This window comes from Caretta caretta, chromosome 14, assembly GCF_965140235.1.
Source record: "Caretta caretta isolate rCarCar2 chromosome 14, rCarCar1.hap1, whole genome shotgun sequence".
In the NCBI taxonomy this organism is placed as follows: domain Eukaryota; kingdom Metazoa; phylum Chordata; order Testudines; family Cheloniidae; genus Caretta; species Caretta caretta.
The window spans coordinates 31198591-31219140 of NC_134219.1; the positions used below are offsets into that span (position 1 = coordinate 31198591).

The window sequence follows — 20550 nt, forward strand, 5'->3', positions numbered from 1 at the left end:
TGTGTAGCAAAGATTGAAAATCGGAAACAAGAACACCCCAAAAGCTGGGAAACCAGAAGGCAAAGAAAATGACACAATATTTAAAAAGATGTTGCAGCCAATCTCATGATTCTGGGGGGCCTGACACACTTTTTGAATGCTTCAGGCTGGCAAGACTGTGATGAGAATGGCAAAGTGTGATAGCTGTAATTTATATATTACCTATGTCTTTGCTCTACTTTAGATATCTCATATTGAGTGATCCCTACTCCTCTGTCACAGGGATTAACAATATGTCGGCCAGTGAACACATAACGGTATTCTTACCAGTGAACTCAAATTCTACACGCCGGCTCCCAAAGAAGGGGATGATCTTCCCAGGGAAAGAGGATGTGAAAGTAAAGATCGTCTCTCTGCCAGAAGATGTAACGTCATAAAGTGTAACTTCCTCCCCTTCATAATCCAGATAAACCCCAATGTTATTGGGGCTATGAGGTAGGGCCAGAGCAGTCTCAGGGGAGGTGAGGGCCAAGTACTCATTCTCTGTACTCTGCGAAGCCCAGATCCTGTCCTCTGGTGTACGGCTTTTCGCTCCCTCATGTATCACAGACTCTTTGGCAATGCCCAAAACCCAATTACGTTTGTTCCCCACCTCCACTTGCCAGTAACACCTCCCTGAGGTGAAGCCCTTATAGCCCAGCACACAGGCAGCAGGGTAAAACCTGTTCTGTGTCACTAAATTTCCCGTGTCTTGGTATTTCTGTATCACACTCTCATCTGTGGACACGACGGAACAGGGAATCCCCAGGTCTGGATCCAGAGTGGCCTGCACTGCACGAGGGGAGAGAGAGGCAGGAGGAGAGTGTTAAGTACCCAAAGCACCTCCCACCCGCCGATCAGCTCCTCCCCCTCCCTCCCAGCGCCTTCCTCCTGCCACGGATCCATTGTTCAGCGGTGGGCAGGAGGTTCTGGGGGGGGGGAAGAGGGAGGAGTGGGGGCAGAAAGAGGCAGGGGAAGGGGGCAGAATGGAGCCGGGCAGGAAGAGATGGGGCAGGGGTGGGTGCTTGGTGGAAGGGGTGGAGTGGGGGTGGGGCCCGGGGCAGAGCAAGGGTCAAGCACCCCCTTGGGAACTGGTGAAGTCGGCACCTCTGTGCAGGCTAAACCACTCCAGTGCTGAGAGTGAGAGAGTCTGAGGCCAGAAGGGACCATCAGGTCATCTAATCTGACCCCCGTATATCACAGGCCACCAACTCCACCCGGCACCCACCTAACCCAACAACCAATATTAGCCCAAAGCCTGACAGCCTACAGCCGACCGTGCTATGATGTGCCACAGGCAGAGAAGAGGAGGCACCGAGGGTCACCAGTGCCCGAGGCCCCCGCAATGCAGGGAAATGATTTGGTGAGATACCCCCAGATAATCCTGGCACATCACCCGCAGCCACATGCTGCGGAGGAAGGTGAAAAGCCTCCCCCCGAATGCCACTGCCAGCTTGACCTGAGGGAAAATAGCCCTCCAGTGCCTTCCCCAATTCCCCCGTGAAAGACAGACCGGGTACCCCACGAATCACTGGGAAAGAAACTCAGAATAGCTGGTCAGCCAGGGGATGTGCTCCCAGAGTCCTAGAGCCACAGCAGCACCCGTGAGGACCCAGTAAGTGAGGTCAGGCTCAGCAGCATGGCTCCTTGCACCCAGCCCAGGCTAACTTGGGTGCTGAGCCCCAGGGTTCACTCTGCAGTGCAGACAGACCCTTACGGGCAGAGCTCAGCCCTGGGGGAGGCTAGGACCATTTCTCAGGCTCCCCAGTAGCCATGGGCTGGCTGGGGTGGGCCCTGAGTGTCAGTCCTGGGGAGCTGCCTGTTGGCTGAAGCTGAGCAGGAAATTCCCCATGGTTCCCGCCAGGCATCAAGGAGGTATTGTTAGGAGGGTGTGAGAAACTGGGATTTTTTGCAATTTTTTAATGAAGCCTGTATGTGCCTCAGTTTCCCAATATGCAGCATTGTTACCCAGTGGGTGATATGGGAGTGTTTGCTCTCAGGGCAGGCTAAGCTGCCCATGTCACTGTCTGGGGCCTGAGGTCCTCAGCAGACAATGGCAAATCCAATTGCCCGGACATGGAAACATAACGATCAGCAACCCGGAGAGCTACGGCCTTCCCCGCCTCTGTGGCTGAGCTGCATCGCCCCGGCTCGGGAACAAAGGACTGGAGGTGGGGGAGAGGTGAAGCGGAAGTTACGTGCTGGCTGCTGGAAGCAGTAGGGGGGCAGAGAAGCGGACTTCCTGGGGGTGCTTGACCCTCGCTCTGCCCCAGGCCCCACCCTCACTCCACCCCTTCCCCCAAGTCTCCACCCTATCCCACCTCTTCCTGCCCCTGCTCCTCCCCCTGCCCGAACAGTTGATCATGGTGGGTAGGAGGCACTGGGAGGGAGGGGAAGGAGCTGACTGGAAGGGCCACCAGTGGGTGGGAGGGGAGGAGGGGGAGGATCTGATTCACGGGGCTGCCGGTGGGTGCTGAGCACCCACTATTTTTTTTCCATGGGTGCTCCAGCCCCCGAGCACCTACAGGATTGGCACCTATGGTGGGGGGCACACCTGGGAGTCTGAGAAAGCAGATCAGATGGACAGGGAGACAGAGCTTGAACCACGGGGTTTGCACTGCAGGGCTGGGCACCGGCTCCCCAGGATGGACTATACTGTAACCTTCATTTCTCTGAGCTAACCAAGGTCTTCCTGTGCTGTGGTGCAGAGCAGGGGACTAATAACCGCAGGGGCTTGACAGTGACGGCGGTGGCTGAGTGTCATTGCAGGTGCTTGCAGAGCTGTGCTGCTCCCTGAGATCACAGAGGGCTCCCGCAGGGGTCGGTCTCAGGTGGACGCACTGAACACAGCTCATGTTGTGAGGCAGGAGAGCTGAAGGCCCAGAGGTCCAGCCTAAGGAGTCGGTGAAGCCACATGGCTTACCCTGGAGGAAGAGGGGGCTGATGTTGGGGGTCTGGCCCATCGAAGGGGCTCCTCCCAGAGACTGTTCCAAAGCGGGGGCTGCAGCACGAATCCTGTGGATCCGTGGCAGAGGGGATCTCGGTCTCCTCCCCCGATCCCTCGCCCTTGCTGGGGGTGCTCCACATCCAGCAAAAGAACAGAGCAGGGGAGGCAGCAGGCAGAGGACGTTAACAGGGACACCAGCTTCAGCTTTTCATGCATTTCCATGCTGCCCTATTCATCCCTCATCTCCTGGTGGAAAGTCCCCAGCCCCAGAGTACAGCACATGGGGTGAGAACCCCTCCACCCACTTGGACCAGGAGAAAGTAGCGAGCAGCCCTGCTAGAGAGACACTGGGCTCTCTGGTGCACTGGGAATTCAACTTCTCGGTGGCACTGAATGTCCACACCCGAGGGATGTGTAACAGTCATCCAATGCACTACACACATTTTGGGGAGGGAGCATTGTGTAGAGGTTAGAAGCCAGGACTTCTGGGCTCTCTTCCTCACTCTGCTACTGACATGCTGTGTGACCTCAGGCATGTCCCTTCCTCTCTCTGCAGTCCAGCTTCCCTTTTTGTCAAATGGGCATAAAAGATGCCAGGTATTCAGATGCTGTTGTGGGGGGCCAGATAGGTAACTGTGAGATCCGAAGAGAGCCCCTTCCCCAGCTTCCAGTGGTGCTCATGGGTCAAGGATGGGGACACAACACGGTTGCAAGTGTGGTGTTCAGTAATCGTGCTCGGTGCATGATGTTTGAATGAAGCCTTCTTTATCCAGGGTTCTGTATCACAGAGCTTCTGCTATGCTCCTCCTTCCTGTCTGGGAAGTCAAACCACTTAAAGGGACAGTTCCCAGTACCACAGGGAGCACCAACCTCCAGGGAGAGACAATACTCCTTGAACTGACGGATAAATTCATGGAAGATAGGATACTAATAACCACTGATGGACCTGTCTTCTGACAGTGGCCAATGCCAGGTGCTTCAGAGGGAACGAACAGAACAGGCGATCATCTAGTGATCCAGCCCCTGTTGCCCATTCCCAGCTTCTGGCAAACAGAGGCTAGGGACACCATCCCGGCCTATCCTGGCTAACAGCCATTCCTGGACCTATCCTCCATGAATTTATCTTGTTCTTTTTTGAACCCTGTTAGTCTTGGCCTTCACAACATCCTCTGGCAAGGAGTTCCACAGGTTGACTGTGCGTTGCGTGAAGAAATACTTCCTTTTGTTTGTTTTAAACCTATCGCCTATTAATTTGAAAAATATGAAAAAAGAAAAGGAGTACTTGTGGCACCTTAGAGACTAACAAATTTATTTGAGCATAAGCTTTCGTGATCTACAGCTCAAAGTGAGCTGTAGCTTATGCTCAAATAAATTTGTTAGTCTCTAAGGTGCCACAAGTACTCCTTTTCTTTTTGCGGATACAGACTAACATGGCTGCTACTCTGAAATTTCATTTGGTGACCCCTAGTTTTTATGTTATGAGAAGAAGTAAACAACACTTCTTTATTTACTTTCTCCACACTCGTCATGATTTTATAGACCTCTATCATATCCCTGCTTAGTCGTCCCTTTTCCAAGCTGAAAAGTCCCAATCTCATTAATCTCTCCTCATATGGCAGCTGTTCCATACCCCTAATAGTTTTTGTTGCCCTTTTCTGAACCTTTTCCAATATATCTTTTTTGAGATGGGGCAACCACATCTGCACGCAGTATTCAAGATGTGGGCGTACCAAGGATTTATATACAGGCAATATGATATTTTCTGTCTTATTATCCATCCCTTTCCTAACGATTCCCAACATTCTGTTTGCTTTTTTGACTGCCGCTGCAGTCCTGATTCTCTGCCTGGTTCAGTACTGGCCTTAGCGTGGTCTCCCCGCAAGGGACCTTCCACCAGCTGGAGATGGTTAGAGCCCAGCACGAGTCCATGCTCCTGACGCTAGGGTGAGAGGGAAGTATAGCACAGGAACTGGTGGGAGACACTTCCTTAACTCTTTATTTCCCAGTTTTCAGAGGTTGAAATATGGGTTCCTTTCATGTTCTGGGAGAGTACAAGGCACTGATGGTCAACCTGCACTCTGTGTTAATGATGTTTTCCAGTAGTGAAGCTTGTCTTTCCTATAAAAAATAAAAATAGAGCAAATTTCTAGTCCTTATAATTGCCGAGAGAAGCAGAAAAATGTGACCTGAATGTGCCCTAAAGGCTGATTATTGGACCTAAAAAATGTACCCTACTTTCCAATTGTAAATAGTATGTGCACGTTCATATATCACAAAATGGGAATGGGCGATGGGCTGGATGATTCCCTGTTCTGTTCATTCCCTCCGGGGGCACCTGGCATTGGCCACTGTCGGAAGACAGGATACTAGGCTAGATGGACCTTTGGTCTGACCCAGTCTGGCCATTATGATATAATGGTTCCTTCTAACCTTGGAATCCATAGCTCTGTATTGGTGGAAACCTCTCTTGTTTGAATTCAGAAGTGTCTTCTAAAAAATTAATCCGGAGATTTTAATTAATAATTGTCGTAGGAAAATATCCTTATGAAAACTTACCCTCTTTCTCTGCCTTGGAGATCAGAAAGTTCAGTTGATAGGGCAGGGTCTCTAGAGCAAAAAAAGATCAGAGGAGAGGTGATTTGCCCCTTTCTTGTAGGAAAATAGCCTCATGAAAATGGGGCTGGATTCACAAAGAAACTTAGGCAAGCTGACGCTTAGCATCACAACACCCAACGCTTAGGCACCTAGAAAGTCACTGTGATTCACAAAGCCAGAGTCAGGCTCCCAGGCAATCTGCACCATAAATAGGGAGAGAGATGCGCCTTGGAATGAGCTTCATAAAAGCCAGCATGCTAGGCGACTCCCTGCTTACGCCAGCCAGTGGGAAATGCCAAGGTGCGGGGGTGTGCTAAGCCCTGGCCCCCTCAGGGAGTTCGGCGACCGAATCTGGGCAGCACCGTAGGCGCCTCCCTCGGCGTGGGATTCTCAGCTGCGAGCCCTCTCTTGATGACCGGCACCTGTGCCATTTTTTTTGGCAAGAAGCCTGGCGGGGGAAGGAAACCCACCTCGCTCGTAACTTTTAGCCCTGTGGTTAGAGCACTCAGCTGGCCTTTGGGAGACCCCTGGTTCAAGTCAAGCCTGTGCCGCAGAGGGAGCAGGGATTTGAAATGGGATCTACCACCTCTCAAGGAGTGCCCTAATCTCTGGGCTGCAGGATTGTCTGATACTGGGTGCCCACATGCTCTCCTGTGGGAGAGGTTCCACTGGGGATAATCAATAATTCATTGGGCCAGAGGCAGAGAGAAATCATGAGAACGTCCCAGGTGGTTAGAGCACGCTCTTGGGAGGGATGCCCAGAAGCCTGTCCTGCTGCTCAATTATTTATACACAGTGGATCAGATTCAAAAGGGGCAACAGAGAGGCCTATATCAGACCCCTGTTGGAATCCCTTCTTCCCCTCAGGGGGACAGAGGATTGGAACTGGGGATCTCCCACATCCCAGGTCAGTACCCTAATCACAGAGCTATACATTATAAGTGAGCTCCTCTTTCCCTAGAGCCTGGTTCTTTTGGGTAAGTTCACATATAGGGCCCGAGTCAGTAAGCGTGCTCAGAGCAGGCATTTGAGATTGTGGCCCTGTAGGTGAGTTAGGAGGAGGAACCCCTTTCTTTCCCCAGTTTGTGTATCTCTCTGGGGCTTAGCTGTCTTGGTAGCTGGACTGGAACTGCAGTGCACATGCACAGAGGCAGAAACATAGGTGCCTAGGGGACTTTTACTGCAAAAATAGAGGTGATGAGTAATTTTAGGCACCTACAAGGTTTGGTTGCAGCTGAGTGGGGGTCTTTGTGAATCCCAGTGTGGTCTGATTCTGGGACTGAGGTGCCTAAAATGGCAAGTAGACCCCCTCACCCCAAGTCCTTTTGTGAATCTAGCCCATACCCTTTCTCTCTGCATTTGAGCTCAGTTCATAGGGCCGGGTCTCAAGAGAAAGGAAGGATTGGAAGAGAGGTGATTTCATGTTGTCTTGACTCTGGTGACATTTCTACCGTTAATTAATGTAACCGTGATTGAGAGAGACAAGCTTTGGAGCTTACTCAGAGCTCTTCTTCAGGTCTGTGTAGCTCAAAAGCTTGTCTCTGTCACCAACAGGAGTTGGTCCAATAAAAGCTATGACCTCCCCCACCCTGTCTAATATCCTGGGGCTGACATGGCTGTCGCAGCACGGCATGGAACTGTGCTGTAATTCTGAGAGACAGCCCAAAGGAAAAGACCACAGAACGAGAGGCAGATTGGAATGGGGAGACCTTTCCAGTGAGACCAAACTAAAGTGAAATCATCATCCAAAATATATCGTCCATCTCCTGCCTTACTCCAACGATCTCAAAGCACTCGGTGGCATTCACTAATTAGCACAACAAGGTAGGTTGGCCATTATTTCCTCCTTTTTCAAGATGGAGGAACTTGAGGTACAGAGTCTGGGATTTTCAAAAGGGCTGAGGCCACGTGGTGGCCAACTCCCATTGACAGTCAGAGAGAGATGGGGCCTAAATCCCTTAGGTCCCTTGGAAAATCCCAGCCATGGAGGTGAAATTCAACATTTTCTAAAACATCTGGCGATTGTGTGTCTCTGAAATGCTGAGTGGCCAATTTTGACACCCATGGTTGGGTCTGAGACAATCCAAGTGGAGGCCTGGCAAACTGGCATCAGCCCTGAGCCCTCCCCATCCCACCCACAGACGTCTAGCTGTGACGAGCTGAGAACTAATAGGCCAGAGTCCATCTCCTTCCACAGTCAGAGGCACATCTCGATGTGCCATCGCCATATCAGGAGCCCAAATAACTGTTAAGTTACCTCTGAATTTCTTCAGAGCCTCCTGTAGACAAACATTTCTTTGGGAAGAGACGCCAACTCTCTCGCTCACATCCTGTGACACAGCCATTGGTTTCTCGAACTTCACCTTCTCACACCTGGGGGGAGGGGAAGGGGGAAACACCCTAAATCTTTTCTTTCTTGAGAATGAGCTACCTGAGGCTGCTCTCTTGTGGGCTCAATGAGAGCCTCTAACTCCCACTGGTGAGACAATTCATCTCCTCACTGGCGTTTTTAAATGCCTAGCTCCTCCAATGGGAGTTAAAGAGAGTAAGGGGTCCACAGGCTGCCCCTCAGAGAGAAGGGCCTAATCTCATGGGAAAGGATGCTCCAGTGGTTAAGGGGTTGCTGTAGGACTCTGGAAACCTATGTTCCACTCCCTGCTCTGCCACAGCCTCCCTGCATGACCTTGGGCAAGTCACTTAAGGCTTGATTTTTAAAGGTGCCTCCTGGGATTTTCAAAAGCACCTAACCAAGTCAGGCTCCCAACTGCCACTGATCACAATGGGAGGTGCCTAACTCGCTTAGCTGCTTTGGAAAACCCCACCAAGTGCCTAGCTACGTCTCAGGTGACTAAATGCCCTGCAAAATCTGACCCTGGGGGGAAAGTCCCCTTCTAGCACCATGACGCGTGAGGGGGAGTGGGAAGGAGTCACGTACCTGCTCCAGGTGCTTTTGATGTCCTAGAAAAGAGAAAGAGTTCAGTCCCAAGTGCCACAAGATGCGGATCGCTTCTGCTCTGCAGGGGACTTGCTTTGCCATCCCTAGTTGAGCTCGAGATGCAGTTCTCTGCAGTTAGCAACTTCAAAAGTCCATTCACAGATTTCGATGGAATGGGACCCTTAAGCACACACCATGACTGTGGGTTTTCTCCTTCTAAATTCTATGGCATTTGCTCAAACAGACTGATCAGACGCATGAATCCTTGACTGCCACATGCAACTGCTGTGTCCAGAGCGTTTGCCTTTCTCCATGTATGCAATTCTGCTCAGCAGTTCTGGAAGCTGGATTCATTCTCATTTCTTAATAGGCCCTGCAAAGAACTTTGCTTTCCTAATCTCTCACTTCCTAGAAAGTGGAGTTGTGCCTTTTATTGCTTTCATATCGTTAGGGCCCTTCATTTTCAGTTTTTATTTTAGTTAATTTTTCCTGGGATTTTACCAGTGTTTATTACCACAATAAAAACAGGTGCAAATCAGTGCAGAAAACTATTAAGTTTTCTGGTTAAATATCAGGGTTTGTTTTGGTGGATGGAAAGACAGGGAGAAAAAATATTCAGTAGATGAATGCTTTGAATTCTGTTCATCCCTGTGGTTTGCTGCAGAACTAAAACAGAACTCAAAGCACAAGGGCCCCCTTGAGTTTAAGAAAACAATATATCTGAAATCCCCAAATAAAACGTTTCATTTGAACAAACAGGTTACTGGTGTAGAATCATAGAATATCAGGGTTGGAAGGGACCTCAGGAGGTCATCTAGTCCAAGCCCCTGCTCAAAGCAGGGCCACTCCCCAGCTAAATCATCGCAGCCAGGGCTTTGTCAAGCCTGACCCTAAAAGCCTCTAAGGAAGAAGATTCCACCACCTCCCTAGGTAACCCATTCCAGTGCTTCACCACCCTCCTACTGAAAAAGTTTTTCCTAATATCCAACCTAAACTTCCCCCACTGCAACTTCAGACCATTACTCCTTGTTCTGGCATCTGGTTACCACTGAGAACAGTCTAGAGCCATCCTCTTTGGAACCCCCTTTCAGGTAATTGAAAGCAGCTATCAAAAAATCCTCCCCCATTCTGCTCTTCTGCAGACTACGCAATCCCAGTTCCCTCAGCCTCTTCTCATAAGTCATGTGCTCCAGCCCCCTAATCATTTTTGTAGCCCTCCGCTGGACTCTTTCCAATTTTTCCACATCCTTCTTGTAGCGGGGGGCCCAAAACTGGACACGGTACTCCAAGTGAGGTCTCACCAATGCCGAATAGATGGGAATGATCATGTCCCTCAATCTGCTGGCAATGCCCCTACTTATACAGCCCAAAATGCTGTTGGACTTCTTCACAACAAGGGCAGATTGTTGACTCATATCCAGCTTCTCGTCCACTGTCACCCCTAGGTCCTTTTCTGCAGAGCTGCTGCCTAGCCATTCGGTCCCTAGTTTGTAGCAGTGCATGGGATTCTTCTGTCCTAAGTGCACTTGTCCTTGTTGAACCTCATCAGATTTCTTTTGGCCCAATCCTCCAATTTGTCTAGGTCCCTCTGAATCCTATCCCTATCCTCCAGCATATCTACCCCTCCTCCCAGTTTAGTGTCATCTGCAGGTGCAATTGCTGAGGGTGCAATCCACACCATCCTCCAGATCATTAATGAAGATATTGAACAAAACCGGCCCCAGGACTGACCCTTGGGGCACTCTGCTTGACACTGGCTGCCAACTAGATAGGGAGCCATCGATCACTACCTGTTGAGCCCGACAATCTAGTCAGCTTTCTATCCACCTTATAGTCCATTTATCCAGCCCATACTTCTTTAACTTGCTGGCAAGAATGCTGTGGGAGACCATATCAAAAGCTTTGCTTAGAACGATTAGTCTATAAATATTCACCTTCGATAACTGGGCCGCACCATTTGCAGCGCATACGCTCAACTTCATCCTTTTCTCCTGTTGTTGTTTCTTTAACCCTTTTGAATACTTCCTTGTGTTCTGAAATGTATTCTGATGTAGATTTTCATTTTCTTCCCATTTCAGTGCGTCAAATCTTTAACCCGTTGTCTACTAACAGTTTGAAATGTGTACTTGGTGGGCGTGTGATTTATCAGTAGGTTCAGACGCACACGCACTTCAGAGCTTGCGTGCGTGCCTGTTGGTTTATTGTGTGCATCTGCTAGAACAATACGCTCTTTCTTCAGCAGGCAGCTTTGCATATACACACAGACTAATGTATTATCGGAATACAGAGATCTCATGCAATGTAGTGTATTTTCTTAATAAAACAAGTTTTTTGTATATATTTGAATGATAAAAAAGTAGGATGAAAATCAGAAAAACCTCAATAATACTTTTTTGTAAAACCCAGAATTTTTTTTGGTAAAAATTGGTTTAAACTGAAAATGAAGGGGCTTACACAGGATGTCTCAAAAAGGCCTGAACCATCTGCCTTTAAAACAGCAAAACTGTTTCCACATTGGAAATATTAGAAATGTCACATTTTGTTTTCCCTCACTTCGCTAAAGGACACACTGACAGTCTCCATTGTGGAGTAGGACCTCTCCAAGAACTTAATAAACTCCAAAGCTAATCAATCAGAATCTCTCCCTTCCCTGGGCAGGGATCTGGGTGTCTCTAACTGTCTCACCTGCAGGAATTCACTTGTTGGCTGCTGACACTTCTCTTCTATCTCACTGATCAAGTCACCGAGACGGGAAATCTTTTCAGACAGTTTGGTGACATTTTCATCCTGTATCTTCACAATTTCCTTGTCCAGCTCTTCCAGTTGGGCCAGCAGGAGTCGCTCTTGCTCATCCAGGAACTGCCGCAGTTGCTCAAATTCAGACATGATCTTCTGCCTCTCAGCTTCTATCTTTCCCTATAATGAAGGGACACAAACAGGAAAGGACAGATCAAGGACAAGGGTTGCCAGATGTCCAGTTTTCAACTGGGAAGTCCAGTCAAAAGGGGAACCTGGCAGTGTCCGGTCAGCACTGCTGACTGGACATGAGAAGTCCGGTTACCCACAGTAACTGGCTTCCACCACCAGAGGGCGAGAAGAGCAGCAGCTGCTGCTGGAGCCTGGAGGAGCACTCAGGGATGGCTCCATGGGGGGGAGAAAAGTACCGGCATCTCCCCCATCCTGCTCCAATCACCCCTCCACCCCTGGAGCGTGGCTCTCCCCCTCCCACCCTGCCCCAGTCACCTCCACCACACCCCTAGAGCTCTGCTCAGCTGGCAGGGGGAGGGAGGTGGAGAGAGCAGCAAGCGACAGTGGGAGAGGGACAGAGGAGTGGGGGGCGGGGCCTCGAGGGAAAGTGGCGGCAGGGCACAGGGCAGGTTCCAGTGCTCAGCATCCGGTTTTCACCAATGAGAAAGTTGGACATCCCAGACTCTCCCCATGTCCCTGATAGGAACAGTTCTTAGAGCCCTCTTTTCATATCAACCTACTACAAACACATGGTTGAGATTTCAGGAGAATATGCCTGACAGTCTCTCAGCTGGCCTGAATGAACAACATGTTCCGAAGTGCCTTCGGGACGTACGCCTCCAGTTCCCATTTTCAAAAGGTCACTTTGGATGCTAAGGAGCCTAAGTTTCTTTGAAAGTGACTTTTGAAAATAGGACAGCTCTCCCTGCATTTTAAGCCCCTAAATACCTTTGAGAATCTGGCCCTTAACCACTTGCAAAATTGTTAACCCTAGGCTCCAAAATCACTTAGGCACTTCTGAAAATGGCACCCAATCTCTCTAAAATGATGAGTTTTCAGGTCTGAGTGGCTTAGTATATTCTGTTGATCATCTAGAATCTTCCAATAGCAGAAAGGTTGGAAGGGGGGAGGTCTGACTCAGAATCAGAAATACATTGGCAGAGAGTTGTGGAGAAGACTGAAGAAGGAAAGGGTTCTGCTGGTTATCCACATAAAACACCAGTTACAAAACACACCATGCAAAATGCTTCTTCTCCAGCTTTTGCATGTTTCATCTGGCATTCTGTTAATTACACTGTCCCAGAGGAAACCAGTTGTGCCTGGTGGAGATTCAGGAGGAAGATTTCTGAGATACAAAACAGCTACTGGGTGCCTAAGTCCTACTGACAGTCCATGTGAATTAGGCACCTAATCACCATACGTGCCTTTGAAAATCTCCCCTGAAATCAGTGTTTGTAGCTGGATGTGTGGGGAATAAGATCAGTGCTTTGAGTTGAAACTGGAAGCCAGTGGAGGAATCAGCCCAGAGGGATGATAAACAAAGATAAACATGATCACACCCTGCAAGGGTGTCTCAACAAGAGACAAAGTGCTTGAGGTTATCAAGATGATGTTTAAAAAAAAACGTGAACGGTACAGAGCAGAACAGTGGTTTTCAAACTTTTTTACTGGCGACCTCTTTCACATAGCAAGCCTCTGAGTGTGACCCCCCCTAATAAATTAAAAACACTTTTGAATATTTTTAACACCATTATAAATGCTGGAGGAAAAGCGGGGTTTGGGGTGGAGGTTGACAGCTCACGACCCCCCATGTAATAACCATGCGACCCCCAGTTTGAGAACCCCTGGAGTAGACGTTTCTGGATACCAGGGAATAATGTACGGATTATCAAGGGGAGCGAAGTTCGGTTTCAGATCGAGAGGCGTAAGGAATCCATACTCTGCAATATCCCCGATTGGGGGTAAGAGGTTAAGGGGTCAAAGTACAGACATTGAGACATGAGGGTACGTTGTTCATAGAATAGCTATGTTCAGGTGTGGTGTATAATGGGTGGACACAATCATGAGGATGGATTGACCCTCATTTTGTGAGATTTAACGTTCAGTGAGTTTATGGTTCCAGTTCATATGGTCCAACGGACAAAGTCTCTCGGTCCCCAATACATCACAGCTAACCCTGATCTGAGCTTGACCTTGCTCCCAGTTAGCACATTTTATCTCAGTTTAACTGGACAAGGTGAACCCTACACACCACACTAGGGTCAAATTAAACTAGGTTCAAAATGTTTGCCTGTGAGGGCCTTGCACCAGAACAAAGACATTACATTAAAAAGTGATTTGAGGTACATCTGTACTACACAAATGTTGTGGTGGTGTGTAGAGGACGTACACTATATGCACCCGCTAACATGGGCATAAATAGCAGTGTAAATGGCGAGGCATGGCTTAAGCAAGTAGAGTCGCAATATGCCTGAACCCTCTGGGTATAAACCCTACACACAGGGCTCTATACACCCCCAAGCAGGGCCTCCCCCATCTACACTGAGTGTCCCGCTGCGTCCCCAGTGCCAGAGCCTTTCCCCACCACAGGAAAAGGCTCCAGGGAGTGGAGGAAGGCTCCGGCCGCTCCGCTGCCTCCCCCTGCTGGAGTCTTTTATTCACACATGTAGCTACATATGACAGTGTGGACACAGCCTGTTTCTCACTGTGCTGTGTAGCTACACATACCCTACAGGATGCCCCCAGCGGTGTGCCGTGTAGATGTAGCCATAGCTAAATCAAAGCAGTGCTGCGTGTAGACAAGGGCTGACACTCTCCCCACAGAGAGAAATATCACCCCTGACTGATGTAACTTTTGGACCATAACAATGGGGACCTACCAGATATTCCTGGCTTTGCGTCTCTGCATCCTGTTTCCACTCCAGAAGTTCTCCTCTCTCTTGCTTCAGTGTGTTCAACTGGGTTTGAATTTGTTCCTGAGGCAAGAAAAACAATGTTGGGGGTGGATGGGAAGGTCAACCTGCTAAGGAGTCTGTCCTCTGTGCAATTTATATACATTGCAGTGCTGATTTCATTATCTGAAGCTGGGATTTTCAAAGAAGTCTCATGAAGTTGGGTTCTCAACTACCATTGATTTTCCATCTCCCTCTCAAGTTGCTCTAGGACGGTGCTCATGGCAATGTCACAATTGACTCTTGAGAGGTGGGAGACTCAAATTTCTTCTCCTCACCAGGCAGAGGGAGAACTTGAACTGGAGTCTCCCACATACAAGGTGAGTGCCCTACCCCCAGGCTAATGGTTATGAAGAAAGTCTTCAACCTAGGGGTGACAGTGGACGAGAAGCTGGATATGAGTCAGCAGTGTGCCCTTGTTGCCAAGAAGGCCAATGGCATTTTGGGATGTATAAGTAGGGGCATAGCGAGCAGATCGAGGGACGTGATCGTTCCCCTCTATTCGACATTGGTGAGGCCTCATCTGGAGAAGTGTGTCCAGTTTTGGGCCCCACACTACAAGAAGGATGTGGATAAATTGGAGAGAGTCCAGCGAAGGGCAACAAAAATGATTAGGGGTCTGGAACACGTGACTTATGAGGAGAGGCTGAGGGAACTGGGATTGTTTAGTCTGCAGAAGAGAAGAATGAGGGGGGATTTGATAGCTGCTTTCAACTACCTGAGAGGTGGTTCCAGAGAGGAAGGTTCTAGACTATTCTCAGTGGTAGAAGAGGATAGGACAAGGAGTAATGGTCTCAAGTTGCAGTGGGAGAGGTTTAGGTTGGATATTAGGAAAAACTTTTTCACTAGGAGGGTGGTCAAACACTGGAATGCGTTACCTAGGGAGGTGGTAGAATCTCCTTCCTTAGAAGTTTTTAAGGTCAGGCTTGACAAAGCCCTGGCTGGGATGATTTAATTGGGGATTGGTCCTGCTTTGAGCAGGGGGTTGGACTAGATGACCTCCTGAGGTCCCTTCCAACCCTGATATTCTAGGATTCTATGATTCTTCCCCGGCCACGTTGTGCGGAGCAACACAGGTGCTTGAAACACATCTTGCATGAAACAGCTTAGGTAGCTAAGCCACTCGACTCCAGGAGAGGGGTTCCCAGGTGTGGATCAGAGACAGGCCCATTCCTACACCAAACTCTGGGGGAGTTGGGGCTTAGGACACACCCCTCTCATCAGTATCTCCGGAGGGCTAGTCTCCCCAGCTAGCATGCTGGCTTTTGTGGATGCCTCTCTCCCCCCAAATGCCTAATTCAGGATTTGTTGTTCCAAACTTTACCAGATGACTGGAGGATAGCTGATGGAAAGCCAGCTTTTTTAAAAAGGCTCCAGAGGAAATCCTGGCAATTACAGGCCGGCAACCATAAGGGCTTGTCTGATTGTCAGATGCTGGGACTGGGCACAGGGAATTAATCCTTTGGTAACTGCCGGGTTCTGTTCATTCCCTCTGGGGCACCTGGCATTGGCCACTGTTGGAAGACACGATACTGGGCTACATGGACCACTGGTCTGACTCAGTGCAGCCATTCTTATGTCCTTAGTGGTTTTCTAGGTGTCTAAAAGTTAGGCATTGCAGTGCTGAGCATCACAACACCCAAGTGCATTTGGGGATTCGGGCCTAAATCTCCTTTGCAAATGGGACTTCGGCTCTAAAGTCAGTTGGTGCTCTTGAAAATGTGCTCGAAGGATCTTCTTCTGTAATTCCCGGGGGGTGAGGTGTTGCAGAGCCACAGAGAGGATTTAAAAGCACCGCTCCCGTTCATTTCATGGCAGCTGGGCATCTCAGGCCCCATTCTCAGCCCTGCTTAGTTTCCTTCTATGCTGTATATGTCATGCTGCCAGGGAAGAGAGAGGCCTTTGGGGGCACCAGACCTAATATAGAGACCTAGGGACTCTGTCTAGAACAGCCGTTTGCATCCAGCGAATCCTCCAAGTGCTGCAGGGCAAAGGGTTGAAATCGTATCCATTTTGCAGCAGTGTAGGGTAGGGTGCCCTGCTCCCATGCAATGACAGAGAAAACTATATGAAGAAAGCTGGACATCAGAGAGTTAAAGCTGAGCAACTTAAAGGGAAGGGAGTTTTGGTAAGAATGTTTAACACACTTTTAAAAAAAATAGTACATTAAACTCCGGTGCCTAATGAACACTTGGGAGAAAGAGACTCCTGGTTAAAAATCCAACAAGGTGGATAAATATTATCACAAGGTGCATAAATATTGTGCTCGATTGTTCGGCATGGGGGAAAGGGCTTGTTCAACATGGTCCTGGGAATCAGCCATTTTCTTCCTTTAATCTTATTGTGGCACTACTACAGCCCACTTCGTCCTTACAGCTAGCGTGGCGTACAGCACAGCGGATTCTGCCCCGAGGGGATTGCTCTGTCCAACAGGCTTTTTAAGGTTCCAATCCACTTGGGCTTCATGGGCCCTAGAATGTTGCAAAACTTCAAAGATTGTATGGGCAGGATGTGAGCCACTGGTTCAGGGAGGCTAACCCCCAGTCCAGCCCCTTCTGCCAGAGGCCCCCCCAGACCAGCCATGGGGGAAGAGCTGCAGATCCCCGGCAGGAAGCAAGAGGGAGTCTGGGGGTGGATGGGGCCACGCAGGGCTGTGCCTCCCCTGGCCCGTCATACCCGTCGCCCATGATTTCTGCTTCAGGAGCAGCGAAGTGACCATCCTTCAGCAAACCCGGGAAAACGGGAATTCATCATCCTGGTTTTTCCTTGAGGAAAAACTTACGCAGATTAACCTTTGTTTCTTAAACAGAAATCTTTCAGGGCACCTTCTGCGACAGAAAGTAGCAGAGAACAAACTCCTTGAGAACACTGCTGACCATGTGTTATTTTCCTGTGGCTCGCCTGAAAGCAGCGGTCATCAGCTGTGAAATGCTCAAGCTGGGGCGCTACGCCTCCAGTCTGCAGCTGTGCTGAGATGTTGGTAATGTGACGGTACAGAACTGCATGACGGGAGTGATGAGAGGCGGTGTGGTCTAGTGGCTAGGGTACTAGGATGGGCATGGGGAGGCCAGGGTTTAATTCCTGGCTCTCCTACTGAGCTGCTTTGTGAGCTTGGTTAAGTCACTGCCGCTTCTGTGCCTCTGTTTCCCTCCCACTCCTTTGATTTGTCTCCGAGCATGCCCACCAGATCAGGCCCCGTAGAGGAGAGAAGCAGAATGCCTGGTTTTCCCCAGCTCATGGATTGCTCTGGGTGTGGCCAGGAGACAGGCAGCCAGATGCCATGGGGGGCAGCTGTGCACATGCCCAGAGACAGAAACACAGGCACTGAAAGAAGCTGTACCCTGAATACACAGGCACTGAGTGAGTCTGGGCTCCTCCATAATGACAGGTTTCAGAGTAGCAGCCGTGTTAGTCTGTATTTGCAAAAAGAAAAGGAGTACTTGTGGCACCTTAGAGACGAACCAATTTATTTGAGCATAAGCTTTCGTGAGCTGCAGCTCACTTCATCGGATGCATAAAAGTGGATTATCATACACATTGTAAGGAGAGTGATCACTTTAGATAAGCTATTACCAGCAGGAGAGTGGGGTGGGGAGAGAAAACCTTTTGAAGTGATAAACACCCATTTTTTCATGCTCTGTGTGTATAAAAACATCCTCACTGCATTTTCCACTTTTATGCATCCGATGAAGTGAGCTGTAGCTCACGAAAGCTTATGCTCAAATAAATTGGTTAGTCTCTAAGGTGCCACAAGTACTCCTTTTCTTTTTGGGCTCCTACAGGAATTCTGGGGATTGCAGTGGAGCCGAAAACTGGCATTTAGGTGCCTAAACTCCAGATTTATCCACTTAAATCTGGGGTATAGACACCTTAAGTACCTTTCAGAATCCCCAGCCTTTGTCTATCTTGACTGTTTACATCAGTGGTCCCCAAACTGGAGCATGGAGGAACATTTGAGGGAGCATGGCAGGGCCAAGACCAGCCCCCACAAGGGGCAGGAAGGGAGTGCCACTCAGATCTGCTATGGCCCCCTTGGCCCTGGCTCCTACCCCAGCTCCACTCCCAGCCCCAGTCTTGACCCTGGCTCTGCTCCCAAACCCAGTTTGAGCCCCCGACTCCCGGCAGCCCCACTTCCAACCCCAAGACACCCCCACAGCTGTGGCCCCAGCCTCTGACTGTGGCCCCACTCACAGCTCCTAACCGCAGCTGCGGGTGGGGAGGCATAGCCAGGGTAAGGGAGAGCCTGAGGGGAAAAATTTGGGGACCACTGGTTTAGACTGTCTGTGTGTTTGTACAGAGCCTCGCACAACAAGGGCCCTGATCTTGGTGCCTTTAGAAGCTATTGTAATAAAAATTGCAAACATGCCCAAACCGAAGTAATTACCCTGCACAGCAGATTCCTACCTTGTAGGCCTGGGCAGCCTCCTCTGTGGGGACCACCCTGTGAGTACGGTGAGCCTGGGACTCTCTGCAGATTACACAGATGAGCATTTGGTCCTGGTTACAGAAGAGTTTGAAAGGCTCCTGGTGCACCTTGCACCAACTTCTCCTGCTGCTGTTTGGAAACTCAGTTGCTTGGCTATTTCTACAAAGTTCCCCAGTTGTCTGTTCGGCCTGAGGGTCCTCTGGGGAAAGGTCTCTCTGCACTGAGGACAGGAGACAGCTGTATCTGATCCCTCCCAGCACTGGGCGATGCAGGCTTGGCAGAAACTGTGCCCGCAATCTAAAAACCTGGAATCCAGCTCAGTCAGCTGTGGGTTGGGTTTGTCTTCCCTAAGTGAGGTCCTCGGGGTGAGAGTGTTGCATGCATGCGTGTGTGTGTGTCCGTGCCCTGCAGTGCCTACTCTCTCCCCACCGCCTGCCTCCTGCCTGGACTGCTCGGGGGGTTGGGTGAGCTGATAACAGTGGGCTGTGGTCAGTGATCTTTCTGTTGGTGCATTTCTGGTGGTGGTGTTGCACCTGCACGGGGGAGGGAGGACGCAGGCAGTGGGTGACAGGGGGTTGCAAAGCTGGGGGGGGCTGCAGCATAGCTTGGGCCAAGTTGGGGCCGGGGAGGACTGGGGAGTGGCCAGGCTGGGTTTGGGGGTTGTGGGGGGAGGGAGTGGCGTGCACAGCACCACCGCTGTTGGCCAGTGATGCTTGGGGCATTTCTGGTGGGGTGGTGCGCTGTTGAGGGGGGTCTTTTGGGGGTCCGGTGGTATTACGGCTGTACTAGCGGTCGGCCACTGGCATGACGGACATGGAGCGGTGCCGACCCAAAGCAGATTGGCTTGTTTTGGGTGATTTGGAGGGGTGGGGGACGTAGGCAGAAATTAAACCTTGTCTGTCTGAGGAGAGAAATGAAACTGATGTGTAAAAAGTTGCTTAAATCTGCTTCCGATTTTGCTTTGGTTTAGTGTCTATAATGGGGCTACTCAGTCTGCTGCCTCAATTTTGTCACTGCAACATAGTGACGCTGATCCAGGCTGGATCAAATCCAGGGCCCAACTACACCAGAATCCTGTCTCCAGCAGCAGTCGGCACCAGGTGTCTCTGAGGAAGATGGAAGAACCGCACAGTCGACAGATTCTACACACATAGTAAACCCAGGCTCAGATTCAGGTTTAAGGCCAGACCCCTCTCTGGACCTCAGTTTCCACACCTCTAAAATGGGGTCAATGATAGTGACAATGATAGGCTCAGCTCCCAACCCTAGCAGCTTGGCTGTTCCATGCCCTACTGTGTACCGAAACTGACTTGAAAGGACTATCCAAGCCCCTCCCAGGCCTGTTCCCATTGTGGGTCTCTCTCCTGGCCGAGCACAGGCTGTTCTTATATCGTCCAACAGGCTTGGATCCTAGTTACATGCTGCTCCTTCTCATGTGACCCCTGCACTTATTCCCTTCACCTGGGGATAGGTTCAGTTGAGCTACTACCCCTTTCATGGCCATCTCACCCTGGGACAGCCTGAAACTGGAAACCTGTGCTCGAACAGTAACTGTTTGCTAGGAAAGGTGCTGAAGACACAATGGAAGAGGAAATCCTTTGGACTGGATTGAAATTATTCCAAAGGAAAGTGAATGAGAGAAAATGTCCAGCGTTATCCTCCTAGCGAAAGAAATAATTGAAGGTCAGAAAGGACCATTCTGTCCATCTTCTTTGTAACACAAGCCCTAGAACGTCACCAAGTGCTTCCTCCAGAAAACCTGCTACGTGGGACTGAGCCAGAGCACGACTTCTGGAAAGACATCTCCATGTATTAGAGCCAGCTGGTCAGAAACAATCTTTCTTCTCCAGTGACGTGAAGTTAAAGGACACAGAGAAGCAGAAAACCTCGACTCGGGTTGTTACTGGAGCTGAAGCAGAGAGGCCAGGAC

General features: G+C 49.8%; 1 pseudogene; it reads right to left on the bottom strand.

Moving 5' to 3' along the window:
• Window positions 1–244: 244 nt before the first annotated feature.
• LOC125629627 (zinc finger protein RFP-like) lies at window positions 245–19642 on the bottom strand (annotated as a pseudogene).
• Window positions 19643–20550: the final 908 nt, after the last annotated feature.